Source organism: Mirounga angustirostris, unplaced genomic scaffold (genome assembly GCF_029215605.1).
Source record: "Mirounga angustirostris isolate CCGP_5_RB_7025 unplaced genomic scaffold, mMirAng1.0.hap1 SCAF_3, whole genome shotgun sequence".
Taxonomy (NCBI): Eukaryota; Metazoa; Chordata; class Mammalia; order Carnivora; family Phocidae; genus Mirounga; species Mirounga angustirostris.
The window spans coordinates 60109191-60124545 of NW_026991711.1; positions in this window are offsets into that span (position 1 = coordinate 60109191).

Genomic DNA, 15355 nt, shown 5'->3' on the forward strand with positions numbered 1-15355 from the left:
AATAACATCAAAGATCGAACGTCACTCAGAAACATGCAGTTATAGGAAGGAAGGCCGTGGGGAGGGGAGGGCAATGCCTCTGAGTCATGGCGGAAAGTCATGCCCCAGAGTCCAAGATTCCCCCAGAGCCCCAATCCAAGTAAGGGGCGTTTTACCCTGTCTCCCCTCGGAATTGAATAGAAGGGTGCTGATCATTCCCTCGACCTCAGATTCTGGGATTGAGCTAGAGGGAAGTCTTCAGGCATCGGGACAGCACCCAACGCCAAGGGCTCAGGCAACGCTCAAAAGATACTGTCTAATAAAAATCACTAGAGCTAAACTCTTTAACAGACAGACACTGCTGCCTTGCCTCGAAAGCTTAATGCCCCCCGGACCCGCTCGCATGAGGCTTCCAGAAAACAAGAGGGTGGCAGTGGCTGCCCAAAGCCAGAGAGGACAAGTTGGGGGCGGGGGCCTGCCATGACAGCACTTCCTTCTGCAGGCTCATCCCTGGTCCTTCATCACCACTCTGTGTCCCCATCCTCAAAACCCGGGGGTGTCAGTGCTGCGAATGGCGCTCGAGGAAGCCGAATGGCTCACCAGGGCAGAAAAGAGTAGCCATGGATTGAGGGAAACCTCCCATTCCTACCGCCTTCAGGGACAAACAGGGAAGAGAGTCACTGGGCCTGTACTTTATTGTCCCTGCTCCGAGGTCTCTCTGAAGGACCCTGTGATGGGAACAGTGCAGAAATCTCTGGTACTCCTTATTCATAGGTGGCGTGCTACAGGGGCATGATGTCCAGACAAACTTTGTTTCGCAGGTACCGTGGGTACCCTGGGTACCCTGGTACCTGGAAACCAATATGTTTTTCTGAGTATGAAACATTCTTTTGGAGGGGGCGCATAGAGAACCCTTCCAGAATGAGGGCCCCCCAGCACACTTGGGGTGGGGAGGTGGGTGGGGTGTATTCAAAATGCAATGAGCAACCATCAGAAGCATCCTGCCCCAGGACCCCGAACTCCACTTGTCCCCATCTGGCTCTTTGCCACTCACCATGAGCCACACGTCTGAACCCAGCGATTCTCCCTCCACGCACCACAGTGCTGGAGGGGGGGCGGGGTGTAACGGTCAGTGTACTCACCGTCTGCCTTGTCACTCCTCGGGGACAGCGGCTTATTGTGCTCGTACTGCATGATGGCAACAGTCCTGCTGTCTTGACTTCCTTGAGCACTTGCCTCTGTGAACAAGCATGTGGGGAAGGAAGAGTGAGAATATCCAGCCAGTTTCATGAGCTGCAGAGGTGGGGGGCCTTTCTTTGATGCCTCTGAATATCAGCCGCCCCTTGGGTATCTCCTCAGGTGCCCACCATGTGAAGGACCAACTGGACAGTGCTGGGGAGACCACAGGACATTTAACATGTCTAATGCCTTCACCAGCTAGAAGATGAAGGAGCAAATGCACCTGCTTTTGAGAACAAAAGGGAGAAAGGAGAATGGTTTGAGGAAGAGCTCTCCGGGCTGCTGTCCCTTCTTGCTCCTGTCACCCCCTGGGTGTCCTCTCATGCCAGGTAGGGGAGGAGCTCAGCCTGAGGAGGGCACAGGAGGGTCACTGCTGAGGCCCCCGCACCCGGCCCCACTGCCATCTACCCATGATTTAGTGTTGGCTGCAGTTCCAATCTGCTCACATTCATTTTCTTGGTCTTCCTCCCACACCTCCCCCAAATCACCCAAAAAAGCCAGCGTGTGTCTCCTATGGAAGATCATCTGAGGAAAGAGGCCAATTTGGGAAGAATATTAGCGTGCATGTTAGTGTTTCTGTATCCCCCTCCTCCATCACTGGCTTTGAGAGACTCCGTCTTGCTGTGTGGGGCAAAGTCCCTTAGTCCCTGGAAGTTCATGGGGTCATGTTCTTGGGGCCATCTCCAGCACTGCACCGCAGTGGGGCTGGGAGGGACAGGCACTCCCTTCCCCAGGGCCAGACAGCTGAGGCTTATGGCAGGAGATCCTCGGCTGATGGGGAAAGGGGAGAGGCAAGCATGGAAAGAAAAGAGGCCGAGAGATCTTTGTGGGTTCTGCACACAGGGTTGTGCCCTTTCTCTGCAGAGATTCCTGGCCAAGAAGTTCAGGCTGGGGGGCTGACATCAGCCCAGAGGAGCGGGTAACTTTCCTTCACCATAAGCCATACCTGGAGGGCTGGGAAAAATAGGCCTTTTCCCAGCTTGCACAGAAAAGCTGGTTAGGGTCCAGAAAGGGCTACCCCTCCCCCTCTTTCATACCCTTTCTCCTCTTTCTCAGGGTCCATATTGAGATATTTAACTGAGACAAGCTTACTCATACTCTACTCTCAGTTATTTTTGTTTTGTTTTGTTTTTCCAGCTCAGAAAAGTGGGTTAGAGTCTACTGACCCACACCACATTCTAGAAACCTGTTTGTCAGACTTTCCCATTTGAGAACCCCTGCAGGGGGAACGGGAGAAAGTGAAATCCAGTTTGAGCTAGGTGTACCTTCTGAGCAGGATTCTGCCCTGTCCTGGAGTTAAAGCCTCGGGCTGTCTCCGCTCTCCCACAATCAGGTTGCAAAACACCTCTCCCGGTTTACTTTGTCTAGTTCTGACAACAAAGAAATTGCTTATCCCTTTCTAGCAATTCTCCCTGTGGGGAGGGAGAAGGTGATGTCGTGGGCAAGGCACCCTGAGCCTAGAAATTCAGAGGCCAAAAACTCTGTTAAGGGTGGCTTCTGGTATTTATTAGCCAAAGTTATTTCTGATTTTTAATTTATATCTTTCTATCTCAGTATCTTTCGCACTAAAATGTGGCCAAAACCCATCGCAGCTCACAGGGATACTAACATGTGCCGAAAACACTATGAAAACAATTCTAAAAGTTCTTCCAATACCTATCTCTTTACTGGTATAGCCTCACTTTTTAAAACTAACCATAATTCATGTGTCCCAGAGAGACATCCTGCACATATTAGCAATGAGAAATCTCTGGATTTCGAGATATTCCTTTGCAGGCGTCCGGAGCAGCTAAAGATTAGCTCCTGTCAAAATGAATCCATTTCCTCCTCCAATTTGCTTTGGAGGTTCAGGAAGGTTTGCCTCCTGCTACTGGGTCTCCCCTCTGGGTCAGCAGCGCCCCGAGTTAACCAAGGCAGATGTTAAGGGTCCTGGCCGCGTGGGGCGGAGGGCGGCTGATGGAGACCTCCTTGTTGGATTCCAACTGCTGCTGTGTGTGAGCACATGAGCCAAATGGTGATCCCTGGGCTGGCTTAGCGCTGGGTTGTTTTAACCGAAACCCACTCTCCTGTCATTCCTGGAGCTGGGTGAGTCACAGATCTTGTCCTTCTTCCCAGTTTCCGAAGCCAGAAGAAAATGAGGAAGGTTGCAAGGAAAGCCCGTTCTGAGGCTGAGGAGCAGGGAGAGATTCTAAAATCATCCCCCAGCTACAGGAGAGACTGATGGGAAAAAGCCTTTTCTGGGGCAGGAAAGAACCTTGAAAATGAACGCATGAGGGCCTCTTTAGGCTGGGCCCACCAGCCCAGCTCAAGGAACATCAAACTATCCAGGATGCAAGTGTTCATCCTGGTTACTCTGATTCTCGGGAGCTTCGACCAAATGGAAGGGGGTGCGACCGGATGATACCCTTGCTGACCCTGCATAACTAAGGGCCACACGAAACACATCCAAGGTTGTTAGTGGAAAAAATATCCCAGCACTGAGATGTGGCTTTTCCTTCATGCTCACCCTTGCGATCAAGCAGGCTTTGAGGTCTGCCCATGATCTCGTCCTCTGAGGCATTCAGGTTCCGGATCAGAAAGTACGTGGTCATTTTCCCTTTACCTTTCACTTCGATTTCACCCCCTCAATTATTTCAAAGCCTTGATTTTCCAGAGCGCTGCACAGAGGGTGGAAAAAAATGCACCAGATATCAAAGATCACAGGTCTGCAACTTGAGAGTTGGCTACAATGGAGAAGGTGATTCAGGAGGAGTCTGGGTCCCAGGGCACACAACGGATTGTTGGGGGGAGGGTGACCCCAGGACATTAGCCAGTCCTGCTAAGTGGGGCAAGGAGGGAGGATGAAGCTCAGACATGCTGAACAGGGTGCCAGAGGCAGAGTGAGAGCACAGGGGACCCATCAAAATCCTGTGACCCTAGCCCTCCTTTCCTCCCTCCAACACACTGCTCATACCCACAGCCCGCACGCTGCAGCAACCATGTCCTCTCTGCCTGTGTGTGCACCAGCCCCACGTGGTTCTGAAACAGGAGGCTCCTTGGAAATCAGCACTCCTTTCCATCTTCCCCAAGCACCCCATTACCCCATGTGGTCATGCTCATTCTCACTCCCCAAGCTTTCTCCATGGCCCCTGGCTGCCAAGGAACCAAAGAGAAGATATAGGGAGGGGACCATGAAAAAAGACAGAGCTATGGGATAACTGTGAAATGTTTGCTTGTTCATTTCTTTACTGGCGGCTGGCTGCCAGGTGTTGGAGAGAAACCACAGAACAGTGCAGACCAGCCATGTTTCCAGTTCATGGTCAGGTGCCTCAGCCAGTTCTCGGCATTCACCGACCTTCCCTGGTCCTTGGCCAGTTCCGTGGAGATTTCAGACCTTCACTGGGCTCCTCTAGTTCCCCCACTTGGCACCTGCTCTCCTCACTCTCAAGTTGCTGGCTGTGCCTCCTACTTTGTGACCTTTGTGATTCTTCTATAAAATTGTAATCATTTTTAGGCAAGACCCCACAGCTTCTCACCCCCGTGACCACACTTCCCTTTTTCCCCAGTCTCCTGAGGATGAGGTGTCTTGTGCAAGGGCACCTGATCTATGCTCCCTTCCTACCTCCTCAAGGGCTGGCCCCATCAGCCACCTCCCCCCTTCTCTTTAGTTCCCACCATTTGTGTCCTCCCTCAACCCACTAGCCTGCTAAGGTCTCTTCCATCCTAAACAGAAGCAAAAACCTTCCCACTTTATTATCTCCTGCTTTAATCCCATACATTCTCTCCCTTTAATCCTTCAACTCATAGCCCATTGTCTATCCCCACCATTCCACCACAACCACGTCTGATAGTGTCCCTAAAACTTCTGGTGCATATGTTTCTGTCCTTGTTACTATTTTGACATTTTTGTTCAATTCCTCCTCCCTAAAAATACCCAAAAGGGTGCTTGAACTCTGCCTGTTCCTTCTTTTTTCTTCTGCCTCTTAACATGGGCTTGTCTTCATCCACCTACCACTTAAATGTTTGCTCTTTGCACTGTTCTTCTCCCACTGCATCCTTCCCCAGGTGATGTCCTCAGTCTCATGGCTGAATTGCCACCTATATGTTGCCTTCTCCAAGTCGGGATTCCCAGCCAACACCTCGACTCCAAATTTCACCCAGTCGTGTAATGGCACCTCTACCTCAGATGCTCCACAGTTCCTTTGAGTTCAGCCCTTCCAAGCCTGAATTCATCATCTGCCTCTGTGAACTAGAAGCCCTCTTACCTGTCCTATCTCTGGTGGTGAGATTCAGGTCCCTGTCACCCAGCATGGAGGTCTGGGAGACATTCAAGGCTCTTCCCTCTTTCTCATTCTCCATTTCTAGCAATTACCAAGCTCAGCTGATTTTACTTTCTCCTGAACTCCCACCACCAGTGCTCTGGTTCAAACCCAACCTCACGGGCCTTCTCTTTCCCGTTTCCTGATGCTTGAATCTGCCCTTGCATGGTCTTGAGAGTCAGCTTCAAAGAGGACCCTGACCCCACCATTGTCTCCAGTCTCATATTCCCCAGGGGCTCTTCTTCACCTACAGCGAGCCCCCTTGCTCTTCGACGGGGAACACCCGGCTCCCACTACTTTCTTTTTTTTTTTTTTTTTTAAAGATTTTATTTATTTATTTGAGAGAGAGGATGAGAGGAGAGAGAGAGCACATGAGAGGGGGGAGGGTCAGAGGGAGAAGCAGACTCCCTGCTGAGCAGGGAGCCCGATGTGGGACTCAATCCCGGGACTCCAGGATCATGACCTGAGCCGAAGGCAGTCGCTTAACCAACTGAGCCACCCAGGCGCCCGGCTCCCACTACTTTCTGCTTCATGTCTTCCACTCCAGCAAGCTAAATTGTTTGTAGTTCTCTGTTCCTACTCTCTGTGCTTGTACTGCCGGTTTTTCACTCCCCAAACCTCAGCTTTGGCTAAATCCTCCTCTGAACTCCTTGTTGAAGATTCAGCTCAGGAATTTCCTCCCCCACAAAGGATTTCTTTACTGGGTTCGGTCACCCTCGCCTAGGCTCCCAAGACACTTTTCCTTCCTAGCCTACTTGGGACTTGGGACCTGGGACACGTTATTAACCTTTTGTGCCTGACTGTTTTTCTCATCTGTACATAAAAATAATAATAGTACATTTTCATAGAGCTGTTGCAAGAGTAAATGAACTTACATACGTAAAAGAACTTAGAACAGAATTCGGCTGGCCTCCGGTAAGTTCTAAAATAATACTTATTTTATGCTTATCTTTATCATTGTACTTATCATGCTTTCAAAATAATTCTTTGTCAAATATGTCTTTCTTTTTCTACTGGACCAAGGGTCAGCACACTTTTTTTTTTGTAAAAGACCAGATAGTAAATAATTTCAGCTTTGCAGGCCAGACAGCCTCCACCACAGCTACTCAACTCTGGGGTTGTCACATGAAAGCAGCCATAGATAACGAGGAAATTAAAAAGCATGGCTGTGTTCCGATAAAACTTTATTTACAAAACAAGCAGCAGGCTGGATTTGGCCTATGACTGTACTTTGCCAGTCCCTGCTTTAGATCATAAGCTCCTTGGGAGCAAAGCTGTCTTATAGTAGAGGTTCAATAATATTTACTATCCGACACAAGGTCTTCTGTAAGCCTGGGTGGCATGGAAGAAGAACCATAGGTCTCCTTCACAACCCCCATCCCATGGTGGCTAGGCACTCTGTGCATTCTGGAAGTAGGGGAAGTCAAAGGAAGGCATGAATACATGGTTGGCTACCTGTAGGCCGTGGGACTGAGCTGCGCTTTGTCGGGAAGCCCGTGACTTTCCATCCTAGAAGCTGTGTTCACAGTGTCACCAAACAAGCAGTACCAGGGCATCTTGGCTCCCACCACACCTGCTAGGACTGGTCCCGTATGGATGCCGACTCTGATCTGCACAGAGAGAACCTCACCGAAATGGGACCATCGAATACTCTTGCTTTTCTTTTTAAATCGAGGTATCATTTACATAAAATAAGAAGACAGATCTTAAGTAGTTAGCTCCATGAGTTTTGACAAGAGCATATAGCCCTGTAGCTGCCATCCAAAACAAAATACAGCCTACTTTCATGACCTCGCAGAATTATCTTGTGCCCCTGTCCAGTGAAGTTCCGTCCCTCTCTGCAGAGGTAACCACTTTCTTCTTTCTTTTACCGAAGATGAATTTGCCTGTTCCTATAGGAAAAGGAGCCTGTCAAATACCGAGTAACACTGCCTCGTGCATAGTAGGACCTCAGTACCTGTAGACTGAAGGCTATGTGAATGAAATAATAGAAGATCTCCAAGAGTACTATCTTATCTCAATTCTCTTGAGAGAGAAATGTTTCAGGTCCTTTTCCCTACTTCCTTAAATAAACCCACAGGGTATGTTGTTTCTGGTGGATAGTTAATGATGCTCTTACCATGTCCCTAGTCATATCTTAAACTTGATAACATCTTTTCCTGTTTTCTTCTTGGTAAATCCACCCTGAGAGTGTCCCGGAATTCATTGTTTAATTTCGTTCTTATTGGTGTAGCATTACCATCATCTCTGCAACCACGCCTCTCTCACACACACAACCCTATACACACACTCTATTTACCCAACAGTATATTTTCAATTATTTTTTTCTCAGTGGCTTATATTACAGCCCTTTAACCGAAACACATATCTCTTATCTGACCTTCTCTCATTCCCTCCTTCTCTCCCATCTTGAGTTTTCACTGGGGCTTTTTGTCAACAGTTGTATCTGTGTGTTTTTGATGGGCTGAGTATTGTGGATGTGTTCTTCCTGGAACTACCTAAAAGCAGCTTTTGCTCAGAAGGCTACAGTGGGCACAATAAGCAGAACCTGCAGCATTTCTCAGTGTCAGACTCATCATGAGGGGGAGTGGACTGCATCTTCAGAATCTCCTATGTAGGGGTTGTAGTTTAGAAAATTCGTATTCCATCTTAAAGTTGTCTTTATTTATTTTGAATTGGCTGGGTAGTTTATCTTGAAGAGCTGCCTGCCAGAAACAGAGAAGGGATTACATTTTAAACCACAGAAACACTGCTCTAAGACATCTCAGGGCAGCTAGGATCTGCTGAGCAGACAGAAGAGGACACCTACTTTTCATCTCCAAAATTATCCATCTTTTATAGTGTGAATGAACTTCCATGCTTGGAAGAGTAGGTTCCTGTGAGAGAGGTGAGCAGATGTCTCACTCAGGGCCACGTGGTGGGAGGAAAGCTATTCTAAATATCTCATAGCACCCTGGTGTCTAGCCTACTGCTGAGGGCAGTTTCCCCCCTAAGCCTGACTCTTGAACCTTTGAGAAGGCATGTCGAATACACAGTTTCCCTTGGGGTGGGAAGGGGTTGGCTCTTCAGTAAACCTGAACCACTTGTTGGATTGAATGCTCAAATTAAAAAGCCGGAATCATAAAAAAGCCAGCTATCAAAATGGGTTGAGCCCTGCAGAGTAAATGGAGAGATGTGCTCAGCACTATGGGCAAAGAGGCTTGCAGTGAATCCCATGAAAATCCCAAGCTCCAAAGCCTCCTCTGAAATTTAAGAAAAGTTGGGATGGTGATATCCTTACTTGATTACTTAGAACATGTGCAAGAGAAGACAAGAGTTGGGAGAAACCACCCATTTTAATCACTGTAACATACCCAGTAACCATCTGAACAGACTAATAAGCAGAATTCTACTTTTGCGTGCGTGAGATGGTTGGTATTCAGCAAAGTACTCAGTTTCTCTCTACCTGGATGGGTTCTCCAGTAATAGGATTCATGACTTCTTTTGCAGAAATTCTCATCCCCAAGGCAAAGTTAGCCACTCTTTGAGCATGGCTTCCAATAGGCACCGGGACGCCCCCCACCGCCATGTAAGCATTTCCTATTGTTTCCACCTGTAAGGGGAAAGGGACATTCAGAGGGTCTCCTGAATGCATTAAACGTATGACTAAACACTTTTGTCATTTTCCGTGTATTGACAGAAGGACCATATTAAAGCTGGTGGTTATTTGCCAGGAGGATGAGGAGCATGAGGGAAGGGGGAAGAAGAAAAATGATTCCACAAACAACCATGAGAGAGCCCAAAGGCCTTTCTGCTTCTGGCAGAAACAAGTTCCAGAGAAGACAAAGCCCCTGGGTTAGTGTATGATGCTATGTATATAATAATAATCCTATGAATTCTAGATTCAGGTGCCCCTTGGGAACCAAATCTGACTGTGCCTTGGGGTGAAGGAGCCGGATGCCATTCAGCCAGCAGACCTTCCCTGAGGGCCTGCTATGAGCCAGTCATCATGCGGGGAGAATCACCTAACATGAAGCGGACAGGACCTCAGCCCTTGAGCTCCCAGTCCAGTGGAGGAGACGTAAGCATAATTGAACACCCGGTAAGGTGTGATGAGAGGCATGGCAGGACAGAAACGGGCTGGGTGGGCACTGGCTGACAGAGAAGCCATTGGCAGGTAGGCTGAGGCAGAGACCCAGGGGCAGGGCTGATAGAGACTGATCACCATGACGTGGTGAGTTCCACTATCCGAGTATGGTGAGAAAGCCACCATATCCTCAGCACATCCTCCTAATGCATCAGGCTGCTTCTGATCCTGAGAATTTCCATATAGCAGCTAGATGATCTGTTTAAGTCAGACCCCCAACTCCTCTGCCTCACATCCATCGACTTCCATTACACTGAGACTAAAACAGAAAATGCTTACTGTGGCCAATAAGGGGCCCCCTCTGTCGCCGCTACCTCTCTGACCTCACGTCTCCACGCTCTCTCTGACTTACTCCACTCCAGCCACACTGACCTCCTTGGGTTTCTCAAGTGCCTCCTGCGTAGGACCTTTGCACCTGCTGCTTCCTCTGCCTGACCCCTCATTTCTCAAATATCCAAGGAGCTCTGTCTCACATCTCACATGTAACCACCTCAGTGAGGACTTCCTTTATCACTCTATCTAAAATAACAGTCCCTCGACTCTATCCTTTTAGCCTCATTGCTGCCCCCAAGCCCATATGCCTTACATGGCCTATTTTATATGGGTTTGTTTATTTGCTTATTGCCTGTCTTCCCCACTGGACTATAAGCTCCATGAGATGAGAGACTTTTTTGGTCTCTGCTATATCCCCAGCACCTAGAGCACGGCCTGGCACATAGTAGATGCTCAGTAAATATTTGTGGATGACTGAATGTATGACTCCTTGAACAGAGCTGGGTACTTTCTGTGTTATTTACACCTCTGGTAATAATCTCCTGTTCATGTAACTTTCTCTTCCCTTTGGCTTCTGGCCTACCGTTCTCTCTTCATATTCTCCCTACCTTTCTGATCTTGTTTTATATATTCCACCGGCTTTTCTTCCTTCTTAAATAATAGGTGTTCCCTAAGCTTCAATATCTAACCCTCTTCCCTTCTTTACCTCATGCCCCCAGATGACCTTAATTATAATTCATACCATCTGTGATTATCCACCTTCTTATTCTGCCTCACCTTCGCTCCTATCATACCATTCTCCTGCAATGCCTCTCCCTTCTTCTTGTTTTTTTTGTTTGTTTGTTTTTTCGCTGAAATACAGTCTCAAGGTTTAACTCAAGTGCCATACACTTTATGTAAAGCCTCATAGCCCCTGACCCTGTATCTTTCTCTCTGACTTCTACTTATTAACTTCCCTAGCATCTGTGTTTCCACACCTTTGCTACAGACAAAGTATGAATTCTAGAGTTAGAGGGACTTCTGATTGATTTTCAATTCGTTTACTCATAAACTGGGGTGAATGTAAATTCACTCAGCTGTTTGGGATCCTAACACCTCCCTCATAGAAATGTTCAGAAAATTAAATGAAATGGCCTATATGAAAATGTCTAATCCAGATCCTGGCACAATCATGGCTCCTTAATGCACACGAGTTTCCCTTCCTTTGGCTACCCCGTCCCCCATGAATATATCCTGTATATATCTGTCAAACCCACAAGACTATGAACTCCTTTGGGTCCTCAAGACCTGACAGCACCCTGGCATTGACTGGCTTTGCCACGTGTGTCTGGGGGTGAACACACACCCGTGACAAATGGAAAGTGAGTTCAGAGTAAACACAGCATCCTTCCTCCCAGAATGGTCCTTAGAGGCACCCCATGATTTAGGTCAAGTGCGGGCATGTTATTTCCGGTTCGAGGAAAGAACTCCATTTGTGGTCCCCGACAGAGGCCAGTCTCAGGCCACTCTTCCAGGTCTTAGAGAATGTGATATAGGTGGGTGTAGCTGACAGGCATTTTTATTTAATCCATATTTCGCAATTGTATTCTTTCTATTTTTATTAATATTGGGAGAAGAAAACTGAGGACATGCAGCTTACGTAACCAGCCCAAGGTCATGTCGCTGACAAGTGACGGAGCCAGAATTCAAAGCTAGATCTGTCCTGTTTCAGAGCCTGTGCCCTAACCGCTGAGGAGCACTGCCTCTTCTTGCTCAGAGGTCCCCACGAAGAGAAGGGAATGCTCTACCTGCGGCAACCTTTTTGCCCTCCTTCAGCTCGTTGGCCACATGTTGGGGCAGCATGGCATAAAGCAGGGTCTCTGTGTTCTTTTCTATGGCCAAGTGCTTGGAGAGGACCCGCAGCTCCTCCTTCTTCCTCTCCAGCTGGTTGGACAGCTCAATCTCAGCCAGTCGCTGCTGGTTCAGGAGGATGAGTTCCCTGGTGGTGTCATGGGGGGCGACGTCAGGGAGGTGCATTTTGCGCTCCTCCAGCTCCTGCACACTGCGGGGCTTCGGGGAGCACAGGTACATCAGGCAGCGCACAGACTCCATCCAGATCATCTGGCCTTCCCATCACAGAGAGAAATGCGACAACATAGCACGTCGCCAACAGGTGAGTGACGTCACCAGATCGTCACCCACACCATATGCCCTTGAATCCCCTGCACAGTCTCACTCCTTCCCTTTCAGCCACATTTCTTGAGAGCTCAATCTAGACTTCCTGTCTCCATTTACTCATCTTCCCTGTCTCACAGTGCCTTTTTTTTACTTGGAGGTGGCCCCGTCCCTACTTCCAAGACACCTACTCCAACACGAGTCTGTCTATCCCCCTTCCTGAGCCCTCCTGCTGTTGGGTGGTGTAATGCAGAAACCGCCTCCCTGAAACCGCGCTTCCAGAGACTTCCCTGACTCTGCTTTCTCTCTGAGATTCCCTCGACTTCTTTCCATTTTTCCTTTAGGGTTTTTTTTTGCTCATTCTTTCAGTGCTGGTGTTCCCCAGGGTTCTGTCTAGGTGTTCTCTCTTAGTATCCCACAGCAGCAACCTACATCATGCTGACAATGAATCTGAATTTCCAGAGAAACCCTGCTTCCTGGACTGAAGGTGCATAGTTTCTTAAAAATAGATATGTTTATTATTTTATTACAAAAGCAGTACGCATGCATGGCAGAGAACGAAAAAAGTTGAAGAAAATAATAAAAGTCACCCATAATCACACCACTCAGGTGATTACTAAAAAGTGGGGTTATCTGCCATCTTCTTTTTGTAATCTGAATTTTTCATTTAAAACTTTTCATTTAAATAGCATAAATATGGATATGATCATACCTTTTTGCTGCCTACATTGATTATACCCTATTTTATTTAAGCAACTAGCTAGCATTGCTTATATTATGTCCCTTTTATCAGTCTATAAACAACATGGCAATAGCCAAGTTTAAGGTAAGTCACTGTGTATGATCATGGCTATTTTGTTAAGGATATAATCTTAGGGAATTACTGAGACAAAGAATGTGCTCATTTTTAACATTTTGGATGCATATTGCTAAAATGCCCTCTAAAATGATTGCAACAATTTATACTCCCATCAACAGTGATGTTTTAATTACTCATCGATATTTACACATGGTTGTCTGCAACTAATCTCACCTTCAGTCCCCTCTGCTGATCTGTTTATTTCCTCGCACGTGTACCTAGCCCAGGTTTTGAGCGGGGTACACTCTTCTAGGCACTGAGGAGACAGCAGTAACTCAAACCGGTCAAGTCCCTGCCCGCAAGGAGTTCACAGCTTGTATTTTTCTCAGCTAATTACACCCTTATCACCCAGTTACCCAAGCAAGAAACCTAATCATTAGCCTCAGTATTCTTTCTCTTTTGCAACCCCGACATTCAATCCATTCAGTCGCCAACTTCTGCCTTAATTCTCTCCTGAATCTGTTCCTCAGTGACCACCCAGCACCACCACTTGGGTGCACTCGGGGCTTTAAAGCTTTTCACCAACTCTCCAGTGGCAGCCTCCCGCTTTCTATCCAATTTTTTTGAGAAAACTGGAAAACTCTGCCTGGTCCCTTTCTGAGCAATGGCCCAAATGGCAGAGAGCGATGGGGAAGGGCTGAGCTCCTTACCTCGGAGTTTGAGTGCAGGCTGACTTTTCCATGCCTCGGGCATCCTTTCTCTTCATGCCTTCAGGACAAATTGGCTGTTGATAAACTTGCAGATGCTGAAAATGTTGAAGGTAACTTGGGGATGAATGATGGAGAAATACTCATCTAATTGAATCTTCTGGGTTTGGAGTCCCAGGACATACTTCTGAATATTCACTCCAGCTTGCTTGACCCTCAGCTATCCACAGAGGACAGATGTAAGACAGGGAAACAGAGAGCAACCTGCACCATACCCTTTCCCTTGGAAATACCATTCTTGTCATATAGTCTTTCATGGCTGGTGGGGACTTTCAAGTCCCTGAGAAGTCCCTAGGGTTTGGGAGACAAGGATTTAGCCTGGCATGACCATTGACTTTTCATGCTCTGTGACTCACTAAGGGGGAGAAAGGATCGGTGATGGAAAAGACACCATAGAAATAATAAATATTATTTTAAACATCAAATCAGCAGCTAATCTCTGAAAGAGAAAAGGATAGTATGGGGTGCTCAAAAGCATATCTCTGACTAACAAGAAACAGAGTTTAAAAGTCTCAGGTGGGCTAACGGTTCTTCCCTAACTCTTTGGGATTTCTCTGTCTCTGTCTCTTTCTGTCTCTCTCTCTCTTTGACTCTCTGCCCCTTCCCTCCCTTTAGAATTCATTAATAAAGAAACTAGCAAATTCTGTAGCTTAGATCTGACACCCAGGCCTGGGTGAAGGAGTCCATCACAGACATGAGGATCTTTCCCTGCTATCTCCAGGGAACACTCAGAAGGAAGAAGCAAAATGAGTATCCTGTACATAAAATGTCCAATGTCTACACAAACTGCCCCAGAAAACAATATCACTAACCATGGGCTGTCTGTTAGGTTACAGAAATCAACTTAACATTATAGAATAACTACCATTAAATTTCTGTTCTGTTATTCTACACCCAAAACTTAAAAAGAAAAAGGAGTTTTCAAATACACCAGAATTTAAAACATTAATGGTAGCGATAATAATATCCTCATGACACTAGGGAAACACCAGAGCACATTGCTTTATAATTCCCTAGTTGTTTCTTATAGGAGTGTTTGATTTCCTCAGTTAGATCAATTCTTTGTAAGCAGAGCTGACCCTCAAATGAGTAAATTTCATAGAACCCTTATCCAGCAGTCAACTGGCAGGTGATGATTCAAACATGTCTCTGCATTCAAATAAATATCAGAGAAAATCGCAATTACCTGAAGCCATTTTAACTGATATTTTTGACCAAATTTATTTTGCCTAATTGCCCTTTAAGTGAGCTCATAATCAATTCGATTGACATAATTTTATCCAAGGAAATTGATAACAACCAAACGTTTTCCATTAATGGTCATCCTCATAACTCCCACAAAACAGTGGCATGAGTTGGCACAGACCTCTCCCCTGCTTTAAAGATGCAGAAAGAGAAGCTTGGTGGGATTGAGACGTCCACAGTGGCCACAAGGACGGCAAGGAGTCACATCTAAAATTTCACCCTGTCATTGTTGACTGTGTTCTTTCGTCTCTTGGTGGCATGAACTTTGGTGTCACTTCCTTTTTCTCTAATGACAAACCTTCCCCGCGCACTCACTAGTCTAGACCCCTTGGTGCTGCTCCTGACCCCTACGTATGGAGAAGAGCCTGCATTCTGGTTTCTGGAGGATGCCAAAATGAAAAGTCAATGGTCATGCCAGGCTAAATCCTAGTCTCCCAAACCCTAGGGACTTCTCAGGGACTTGAAAGTCCCCACC